Source organism: Opisthocomus hoazin, chromosome 2 (assembly GCF_030867145.1).
Source record: "Opisthocomus hoazin isolate bOpiHoa1 chromosome 2, bOpiHoa1.hap1, whole genome shotgun sequence".
Taxonomy (NCBI): Eukaryota; Metazoa; Chordata; class Aves; order Opisthocomiformes; family Opisthocomidae; genus Opisthocomus; species Opisthocomus hoazin.
Window position 1 is genome coordinate 67,580,821 of NC_134415.1, and position 11,552 is coordinate 67,592,372.

The 11,552-nt window shown below is 44.5% G+C and overlaps 1 protein-coding gene across 18 annotated transcripts in view; it reads right to left on the reverse strand.

Moving 5' to 3' along the window:
• Positions 1-10,919, reverse strand: part of EYA4 (EYA transcriptional coactivator and phosphatase 4) — a 160,524-nt gene extending 149,605 nt beyond the window's left edge. For 15 of the 18 annotated variants that reach the window (XM_075414037.1, XM_075414033.1, XM_075414034.1 and 12 more), the window contains exon 1: positions 10,798-10,919. The gene's annotated coding sequence lies outside the window, so the exon portion shown is untranslated. The other 3 variants (XM_075414032.1, XM_075414021.1, XM_075414019.1) reach the window with 2 other exon arrangements.
• Between the last annotated feature and the right edge of the window lie 633 nt (positions 10,920-11,552).

The following is an 11,552-nucleotide window of genomic DNA, read 5'->3' on the forward strand; positions in this document are numbered from 1 at the left end:
CATTGTCATCATACAACAAAACAAGTGGGAAAACAGGAAAACAGGAAGACTTCTTAGCAAATGGTAAACACCTGCAAGCAGTGCATCTCATTTACATCAGGTAAAGTAATACTTCAGTGCAGCATTTATCTGTCTGACAAAACTGGGTACCAATTTTATGGGTACCCAAATATGGCTGTAAATTACTCCCCTGCTCTTCCTACCACTCCCATCCCATACCTGTGCAACTAATATGAAGGATTAGCTTCAAGAATTTCAGAGTACAGAATTACAAACTCAGGAATTCCTCCCTTATCCTAACATTGCACAATATGCCATGAAATTGCCGAGATTGAAACCAGAGCTGTGAATTCCCTGATGCTTGGAGGCTTCCCAACTGTGAGAGACCTCTTCACTCACGCTTAGATAAGGCATGCAGCTTACACAGGCTTCTTCTGATTCACTCCAGATTAATCAATTACAGATTATTCCAGCCAGAAATAAATAAAGCAAATGCTGAGACTATTTCTGGCCTGGTTTTGTAAACAAATCTAATCTAGAATCCCAGTGTATACCCTTAAAAATAGAGGGAAATGGATTAGCAAATAAATTTAACATAGTGTTTTCAAACTCACAATTGATCAAACCCACACAACCCTTACCAAAAAGAAAGACGGTTCCCGGGGGAGGGGAAGTAATGCAAAAATGCCACAGGTAGAAGAATACTGTTTCAGAATTTTTAGCTGGCCATTTCAATGTTTTGAAGAACTAGGGTTTTTTAGGGGGAAGGATTTTGTTTTTCACTACACAGCTTATTTTGGTTAATTTCTGACACATTTGCCCTCTCTTTTTTGTAGAAAATAGCTGAAAACAAACCAAACAAAACATTTCATTTCTTTATAAACAAGCCACTGAAAACAGAAAGAAAAAGGCTGTGCTTGGTTGGCCAGAATATTTAAGGTGACTCTGTCAACTTGAAAATATTATTTATTATTTCCTCCCCCTAAAAGACATGTCAAATTTACCTTTCACACATAAAAAAAAAAAATTCTCCTGTGACACAAAAATAGCATAAGGTAACAATAAAGATAATTTCTAAACCACAAAGCCTACTTACCATTTTAGATTTTAGAAGAACCTAAAAATGAGCAGATCCTGCAGGTAAAAGCAAACAGCAGTTTTATAAGGCTGGATAAATTAACTCAAAGAATCCAATCACATGATAAAATTAAAGCTATGACAGCATAGTATCTATACATGTTTTTTGTTTTAAAAAGCGATGCTACAGTTTCAAGAGTGTATTCAGCAGTATGAGTATGCAATGATAATCACCGAAGAAGTTCAAATACTTGTTAAGATTCCTGGAAACATCCTGATGAAGGAGGACGCTCGCAGCCTGCCCTTCCTTTTCAGCTGTCAGCATCATTGCCCACCCCTGGCCGGCAGCTGCCATTCCTGTTACTGCAAGTGTTTCACATACAGTTCTCAAATGAACCATTTTGAAATGCCAGTAGGAAATACAAAAGTAAAGCCGCTGAAAGTAAACTTGGGTACTTTGGTTCTGGTTTGTAGGAGAAATGCAACCTTTTTCTTAACTGAAGTTGATAGTAACCCCTAAATATTGCATTTGGGCAAGTGTCCCATCCTCAAGCAGTTACTGAACTATGGTAAACTAAAAATGTGAATGCAAAACTGTCCCAGAATAAGGAACTCCTGCTGGTGCCAGCACACAGCTTGGGTGGTTTCTGACAGAAGAGAAGGACAATTACTACTCACCAAACTTAACACTGCTGCACCACAGCCGTCAAGTTAAACTGAAACCGTCAGAAGACAACAAAAGTAGCAAAATTCCTATGTGCCACCTTTGTACAACACAAAGAAAATGCTAAAACCCATATCAGAAGTGCTGCGTAGTCTACATTTTTTATGCTGATGATCCTCACAAGAGCTGCCCGCCCTCATGTCAGTTCCCAGCCCACCAGCAGTCCCCGCATGCAACTGAAATGTCATGAGGTCCATGGAACAGCTCATCATCCCACAGGCAAGTCTCTTTTACTAAGAGCCAGCACCGAGTGTAACACAAAGTAATTGTGAAAAACAAGTATTATCAGATTTTAATTACAGCAACTCTTTTGACAATGGATCCTTTACCAGATTTCCTTTCCCTCACTTAGATATTTATTATCTGAGATCAAGCTATGCTACATTCTCCTCTGGTAAACTGAAAATCGCTCATTCCGTGGAAGATATGTTCTATAGCTATTTTATTACTCCTCTGGTCTTATATCTGAAACTTCTCCAATTTTTCCAGTTAAAAAAAAGCTAAAAGAGGGCTCAGCTTTCCAGTAGCAGCTGCACCCATAATATCTACACAGGTAATGCAACCTCTCTTACTCTGCCTGCTATTTTGTTTAAATAATTACTACTACTTTTTTGGCTATGATACCAGTCTGATCATTTGCTATGGCCTCCAGTTTTTTTTTTTTAAATAAATCACTGGCTTGTAGTGAATCACATACTGTTTGCTTGCTCTCAGTTTACTGAACAAGCCAGACTACTCTTAACAGTCTGCTCTCTTCATTATTTACTCTTCCCTCAGTCTTTGTAGTTGCAGTACTGCAGTCATAAGAGTCTAACGACAGAAGTGCAAGAAACTTTGTAAGAAGAAAGATCTCTTTTATTAGGTCAGCAATTGATCTGATCAAAGGTATTACTTCTTGTAATAACCTGTAACTTACTAATCTTTGTGTCACAGGTAAAATAATAAATAGGTTTTGATTTGATGGCTAACCCCAAAGGCTGTGTAATAGTGTCCTCGTCAAAGACTCATTAGCAAGCAAGTATTTTTGAAATCTCTGCTTTAGTTTGCCATTTAATCCATTTCATTTGTGCCAAGTTGATTTTGTAGCCTTCAAGTTTATTAATCAAAAAGCTATGTGAACTCAAAACCCTCACAGAACTTTATTACATCACTGCTCTTATCTCTAGAAATCAAACTTGTACTCACATCAAAAATAATATCGCTAGTTTGGCATGATCAAGTGTTCATTAACGCGTGATGAGGTATAGCATGCGTATTGCAGTGTTATATGGGAACACACAAAAGGCATTTGGAATGTGATAGCACATAAGTTAATACTTTGTGACAGTGGAGACTTAATAAAAAATAGTTGCCATAAATTAAGTGCTTGTCTACAGTGCCAGCTAAGTAATGGCCACTTTTGAGAAATTATTCCACTTTTTTCCCCAGGAATAGTGGTAAAAGAATGCAGCCCGTCATGAGCTCTGCGGCCTTCGGCGATGACGTTCTTCTCCTGGTACAGTTGTTACGCTCTGCCTGTCCCCTGTGAGCCCAGCTTTTGGGCAGCGGTGCCCAGACCTGGAAAAGGTCTGTCGCTTGGTATCACACCTGAACTCCTGCCTGCCTTTGAGAACATCATAGCTGTCCCCTCCAAGGGTACTTTGGTAACTTTCCCTGTTGCTTAACCTGTACATATATCTGCAAATTATTTGCAATGACTTTAGTTTTCATTAAAAAAGCCCACATCAAAAAACCATTTTGGTTAAACATCAAGGGATCGGTTTTGTAGACCGTGTTTTTAGTCTGAAAAATTCCACCTATTCTGCAGACTTGACCCTGCACTTCAGTTAACAGAGGTGGCAGATTAGGTAACGGAGACTGTGGTTCCGCAGCTATTTCTGCAGCGCCGGTGCCAGGCTCGGCAGCGCGGGTGCTGCCACTCATTCCGACCTTTGCCTGGTGCCTGCACAGCTGTTTGTGAGCCACAGGAACGGATCCAGCTTAAACGAGTGGCCGGCATAGGAGGGGTAAAGGGCTGCTTAAGAATCACTGTCACCAAACGTGAAACTGTAGCTTGATGCTCCTCTGTCCTCTGCCACAGAAATCGGATGGGCATAGGAACTTCAGATTCGGCTGGTCACAAAAATCAACAAGTCACACACAGATTACTGCTATTACTGCTTATATGAACCAATACCCCTAGCAAACTATGTAAAAGCAGAGCAAAACGATGGCCCTCTTCCTACAGACCTCACAGTCGAACTGCTGCAGGCTTAGTCCTGATCTGACAACATCTCTTGAGCGGCAGTTCCAATCCTGGACTCTCTTCAACGCAGAGCTAAGCAAGACCTCAAAAAGCTGGATAGTTTTGCAACTATCAAGGAGTAACTCCTTCCATTTCATTTGTCTTCAGCCAAAAATCTGACTACTCAGCTAGCCCTTGGAGAAACTGGACGACAGTTTAATCAGAAAATTGGAACACAAGCTGAATCATAGCTAAATAGCTACCAGAAATGACTAGGAAACTCATCAGCTGGCTATTTTAGCTGAAAGACCTTACTCTTCTTCTTGCAGGTGACTCCCAGCCATAGTGGTGCACAAGGAGCTCAGCACTTGGATGGTGCTTTGCACACAAAAATTCCTTCTCTGAAGGAGCAATCAACTGAACCAAATTAATATAAACATTACACCAGCTCCTTTTATCACACCAGATTAGAATAAACACAAAAAATAGGTGGCTGAGTGGAAAAGTAATCTTTCCACTTGGGAAACCTACCACAGTTCCAAATCTTGCGTTGGGGTAACCTGGATATTTTCTTTTGGAAACCCTTTCCCAGAATATAATTATGCTGTTTGTAAAACCTCTATACCATTCAGCCCTATTAATTTCCAGCTCCCTAGTTCTCTGAGTTAAGAAGACAGGAACAGGACCGTTAGGTTGAGTCTGAATTGCGTTGCTAGAACTTGGCAGAGGAAATGTGCATAATCTGCCTGAGCTACACCTGGTTTTGTGAAGCCACGTCTATGCTGGGACACTCAGGAGAGCTGGAAGAACAGACCTCACATACAGCGTGATGTCAGGATGCATAAACCAGAGTGTACAGAGGCTGGTTTAGCTGCTTTCACTTGGGACTAAGGTGAACTTTGTTTTCTGTGATTCTCTGGGAACATACTACAGTAGATAAAAAGGAACATCCAGGTAGGATTTAGCATGGTAAATGGACTTCACACTGTTCATTGAACAGGCATGGCATTCATGAAATGTCCCTGAGTAAATGCAACCTGTCTATTCACTTCTGTGAGAAACAATGTTGCCTGAAAGGAATTAAAAGAACACAGTCAATTAACAACATTTCTAACTGCATCATTTTCAGGAACACAATTACTGTAAAAGGCATTTCTGTGGTCATTTATAAAGTACTGCAAAAAAAAAAAAGATATATTCTGATATAGGAGTATGAAAACATCTTAAAAATGAAGAAATAATGAATATACAATTTGGACATTTATACATAACCCTCCTTTGTTTTTTCTACGCATTGCAGGATCACTCCTCTGTGCGTGTGATCTCACACATAAAGTATACTACAATACCCCACAACAAACCCAGACTGCACTAAGAATAGAAGACTAGATACTCATCTGGCATAACGTGAGACTGATCACTCCAGTAATTTCAACATTCCTACTCCAATTTGCAACAGCTAAGGATCTGGCACAAAACATCAAGTTAAGTTTCCAATTACATCATGCACCAGCATTGATTTCAACAGTTATATACACATAGTCATAGAGGAGAATTATTTGAAAAGTTGCACACACAGCTCTGTATTTCTTTTGTGATGTAAATCAGAACCTTTGTGGTATTTTAATGTAGGTTTTTGTGGTTTAGTTATATATGTGTCAAGAGCAGAACAGTTACTTGCTGCATCTACCCAATTAAAAAAAAAAAGGCAGCAGTAGTTCTTTACACTGCTGACAATGTCAACTTCTACTGGGTCATGTCACAATAGTAATAAACTTCAATGTTGTCAAAAAATCTAGTACATGCTAACTTCAATATGTAAGTAAAAAGTTATCACCTATATGAAAATTAGTCTTCTGTAGATGAATATTTTGCAGGTTGCCTTGGGAGGTCTTTTTGCAATTTGCTGCTTCAAATTAGTCAAATTGTATAGTCCAGACGGAACAGGAGGCAATCCTCGTGTAAAGACACCGTATTCAGTCATCCCAGACAGACTCTGTTCTTCAGAGACGGCACTTAAATTAAGTCCTGAAGATAATCACTCCCATTATAATCTTCCCTTATCGTGAAGAAATTTTAAACAAATTGAAAATAAAATGCTTAAACTTTAGTATTCCTCAGACAGCCGTTAGCATTTGACATTTTGCTCAAATGTCTGACAACTAGGCTATACACAATCCTGTGAGTGAGACTGCCCAGTGATGCATTTTGATATACGCTAATCAATCATCAAAGTAATTTTACTGTTTAACATTAAAGCAAAAGGCAGGCCAGCTACTTGACACATTTCTCAGGCTTAGAGACAAAACGAAAAAACTGCTTTAAAATAGTTTTCACCAGGGTCCCGTATTACAGGCATCCCAAAAGGAATCCTTCTGGCAGCATTACAGCCTACAATGTGGACTAAAAATGTGTGTTTTATTGCCTTTTCAAATAAATTTTATTCTTTACTTGACAGATAAGCACTCTTCAAATCTGAGCTTTTGAACTGCAAAGTGCATCCAAGTTCCTTTAAGCACTTCTGATTTAATGACAGGTTTAATAACATTGCAACACAGAAGGGTGGACTTGGCCAAAAAAATTATTTCATAAAAACCTGATTTCTGTACAGCAACATCTAAAATGTCACCTAATACACACAAGCAAAGTAGAAAGTTTTTAACGTACATTGTAAAGCCTGGGGCTTCAATAGGTAAAACATCTACTGACTTTAAAAGACCATAAAGATAATTTATTTTTAATAACCATTTTTATTTCATTTTAAAAAGAGTAGCAGTTTATGCCTTCAGTAGAACCATGCTCTGAAATCTCAGGGGTGATTAAAGGGCCGTGCCAAAGCTGAAAGGTTTCAAATATCAAACTGTACTATTATGTCAGGGCCAGCAAGATCAATTAGCGCTTTTCAGTGACAGAAAAGGTTAAGTTGGACACGCATTTACACAATATTTAAATCCAAAAAAGAAAAATAGCACATATTAAGTTAACACCACACATTAAAAGTTTACTTATAAACCTCTCAGTCGATGACCAAGTATCAGAACTCTTCTTCCACTTCCACAACACAACTACTGTTTTTTCAACGTGAAATGGCAAGAAGATTATAGATACTTTAGATAGTAGAAATAACACTGGATTCTCAAGTACAAAGTAAAAACCAGACATCTGACTGTTTCTGCTGCCAGACCTGGTTTAGTGCTGAACTTTCAAAAAGCTTTAAAAATACTTGATAAACTTGACAGATATCTGTTAAGTCTGATGCCCCTGTGTTTGCATTCTTCTTGCAAATCCTGACAATACTAAAAATGAATGATAACGAGCAAGTAACCCTACTCCCATGTTCAACTGAAAGACAAATAGAAAACTACCATACAACAAAAAAAAACAAATTAAACATACTAAAATGTAAGTTAACTCATCTTATACCTGTTAAAAAGCAAACGTACACCTTCCGCAATCAAAAGCCACAGAGCAACATGCACACCAGGAAGGAAGGGAACTTACATTTCAGTTCTCAGTGTCAGAAGAATACTCACTGGAAGTACAGGTATGCTAGCAGTTAATTTGATACCTGTTAATGTCAGTGTTGCCGCAGTAAACATAGCTTGAACAAAGTACCATGTTATGCTATCAAATAAAGTGAGTATAAAATCACGGTAAAAATGCAGGAGGTGAAGAAATCTCAAGGAAAAAGCACACTGTTGAAATCAGTGATTTAGATTCTAATTGCATTATTTTGAGTAAAAGCAAAGCAAGATTACTTTTGTTCAACAATATATTTCAAAACGTCTCTTTTTTTAAAGCCCACTTCTCTATTTATTTCTTCAAGGAGTGATTTGAAATATTTACTACCAGACAGTACCTAATTTTAGGTTTTAAGTGCTTTAACAGCTCTATGAAATATGATCAGCAGCTGCAATATAGAAGTATGCTGAATAAACTCTCCATATAAAAAGGGAGACCTGTTTTACCCTGAGTTCATAAAATCCTTACTCTCAAGAAAGAAAAAGACAACACAGAAAAAATAAGTAGTTGCGTCCCAGAGCATTTGACAGAAATTCCAGGAATTTCTTTCTTCTTTTTGAATTAACTTTCATATTTAACAGAGGGAAAAGTAGTTTAAATTTTAAAACTGGAAGACTGCATTGAACTTCATACAATACCACCAGGTCATCAAGGAAACAGACAGGCACCTTTCCCATACCAAATGCCAGTGCTTAAACTGGTTAATTCCCAGACTGAAAGGTAAAAGTTGCATAGAGTTTAAAGAGTAGCTCTCAAAGCTTGCATCAGAGGCTAAAAATATGCAACAGGATACTATCTATAGCTTTATTTCTAGTTGCTTGTTCGAAACATTTTAACTGGAACTGCGCTTAACTGGGAACCCACCGGTTTTCTACTCGTTAAATTCCTTGCTTAGAATTTATCTATCCCACTGGCGTTGTCCATACAGCAGAATAAATTGCTCTTGCAAAGTGCTGTGGTGTCACTAATAAATACAAATCCAGCAAGAGTAACCTTCAACTAAATTTATTAGCAGTACAACCACATACACGTAACAATTTATAACTTCATATGAATTATCTGAACAAAGACATACAAAAGGTTAGTCAACATACTCATCTTTTAGTGTTATTAAATTTGATTGAAGAACATTTGGTAACACAAATACCAGAATTCTCACGAGAAAGCAAGAAGAGCAGTTTCAGACGTAGCCCAGCTAATGCTAGATGTCAAACAGACAGGAAGAATCACAGGGAAGAGAGAGAAACGTCAATCTGTATTTCCACTTTACTCACAACACGATACATATTGTAGGCACGCAAGCGTTTTTTCCTCGGCAGCGTTTTCAGAAACTCCAGGAGAAAAAGTCAAACGCACGGTAATTTTACGAAACTGCTCTTTTGAGTGTTAAGGAAATGAAACAATGACACAACCTGAGCTTTAATGCAGAGTACACTCTTCAATTAGCAGGTAAACACTGAAGTCAGACCAAAACCAAGTAGTTACCATGCAGGAAAGATGCTTGCTTCGGATACTTTGAATCTAAACTGTCGACTAGTTTATCTCCGACACACTTTCTAGTCCCAGCTAGCGAAACACGTCAAGCAAGGCTCGGAAAACTGCGAACACCGATTCCTTACTGTGCCAGCACGACTCCGCGCTTCAGCTCGAAGCGGCCCAGGCGCTCCCCTGCCCGGACTTTTGGGAACGCCGGCAATTCCGCATCGCCGCCGGCCGGGCAGCCCCGGCGGGGCAGCGGGGAGGCAGCGCCCGGCCCGCTCGGCGCTCGGCGGCGGCTTCACCAACGTGAACCAAACGCTGGGTGCCAGCTGCCGTGGGACCCCGCTCCCGCAGCCCCGGGGCACGGCTGCTCCCCGCCCCGGGCACCCCCCGGACACCCCCCGGGCACCCCTCAGGGCACGGTGGGGCCACCGCCGGGGCTGCGCGGGGGTGATCTGGTTTTGGAAGCGCCTGTTAATGACAGTCGGGGAGGCGAATTAATGGCCGGCAGCCCGCTGGGTCCGGAGACGGAGAATCCAGTTACCTCCTCACGGATCAAGTGCGCGCACACGCACGGAGGCTTCCCCACGTGGAACCGCTCTCGAACCAAAACACGAGACCCACCCCCGTCGCCGGCGGGACCCCACGGCGGGGCTCTGCTGTGCCCCCGGACTCCGGCGCGGCGGGGGGCGAGTTGGGACAACCCGAACACGGCACCGTTTTGTCTTTAAACCACAAGAAAAACAAGCCGGGGCGGGGGGGGGGGGAAGGGCAGGAGGGATCCCTCGGGGAGAGGAAACGGCGAGGAACAAAACCAAGGGGCAGCCCCGTCCCCGCTCCCCCCGGACACCGGGAAAGCGGCGGCAGAAGCCCCGGCGGCGGCTGCGGGTGGGGAGGCGGCCGGCCCCCTCCGCCGGCCCCGCCAACCCCCGCAGAAGGAAGCGCAGGGGAGACCCCGAGCGCTGCCGGCGGCTGCGGCAGAGCGGGGCCCGAGGGCGGGCGGGAATCGACCTCCTCCTCTTCCTCCTCCTCCTCCGCCGCCGCCTCTGCCCGCGGGTCCCGGCCGAGCTGCCCACCTCCGGCGCTCCCCACACCCTAGCCCCGCCGGCCGAAACGGGGCTTTCGGGAAGGGGCTCGCTACCACCCCTGCGTGTTTTCGTGCTGCTCTGCCCGGAGGGGCTCCCCGCCGCCACAAAAGTTGTTTCCTCCCGGGCTCCTGTCGAGCCGCCGGCTCCGGTCCCTCCCCGGCCTCGGCATCCCCCCGGCTGCCGGCGGGGCGCAGCCCGGGCCCCCCGTTTCCGCCGCTGCGGGGTGGGCGGGGGGCTCAGGAGGGGAACAACGCGATGGCAGCCGGCACATGGGGTAAGGGCCAGCCGGAGAGGCTTGAGGGCAAAACGGCAGCGACCGTCACCTGGAGAGAGGCAATAAGTCCGGCTGGACGGGCGAAAAGTCACCCCGTCCGCACCGGGGACCGGAGACCGGAGGTTTTTTTTACCACTAAAACTCGCGTGGGGACTGGGGGAAAGCCCGTCGCTGCCCCACGATGGACGGCTCCGCTGCTCCTTCCCATCGTGTTTGTTTTATACAGCAACTTTTTTTCCGTGGTTGGTTTTTTTTTTTTTGGTCACCGGACCGACACGAAAACAACGCTAAATAGGCGCTGAACACGAGCACACGCACACCCCCACCTCCGCGGACACACGCACATGCGGCAGGGAGCGGGAGGGGTGGGAGGGAGACTCGGGGACGGGGAAGTCCGAGAGACACTCACCTTCTCGCCGCCGGGATACGCCGCTACCTTTATTTTAGGGCTGCTCCTTATTTATTTATTCCCGTCCCTTCTCCGAGCCGAGGTTCCCCTTTTGCGCTGTTCCTCTGGCAAAAACAGGACATCCCCTCTACAAGTAGTCCCCCCCGTGTCCCGTCCCCCCCCCCCTCCTCTTTCTCCACACACAAATAAAGTGCAACTGGGATCAAAACGGGAGGGAAGACTCGGGGGGGAGTGTAGACGGAGGAGGAGGAGGAGGAGGAGGAGGAGGCGGCTGGTACGGGAGAAGCCAAACACTCCTCGCAGAGTGCAACCAGTTGCCTCTCACGCACAGGCCCCTAGAAAGTTTCCCTGGCAAGGGACGGGACTTTGCTAAGGAAAGGTAACCCCCTCCCTCCCAAAAAGGGAGCGGGGAGGTGAGGAGCGCGGGAGCCGGCGCGGCCCCGGGCCGCCGCTCCGCACTTGTGCCGGGACGGGCGGCCGGCGCCGGGCCCCGGGGCTGCCCCACACGCCGGCCCCGCACGCAGGCCCCGCTCCCCACCGCTGCGCTGCCCGAGGCCTGGAGCCCGCACCTTCCCCGCTCGCTGGCAGCCGCAGCAGGCAGCGGTGGGAGCACAGGAGGGGGCCCTGGAGGGCACGGGTTGCGGGTCAGCCCGCGGCTGGGTGGCGCCCACCCACTCACGCACAGGTATCAAAGTCCCCACTTCAATTTTTCCTTCTGTTTTTTCTCTAATAAACCAACACCGTGAAGTAATCCA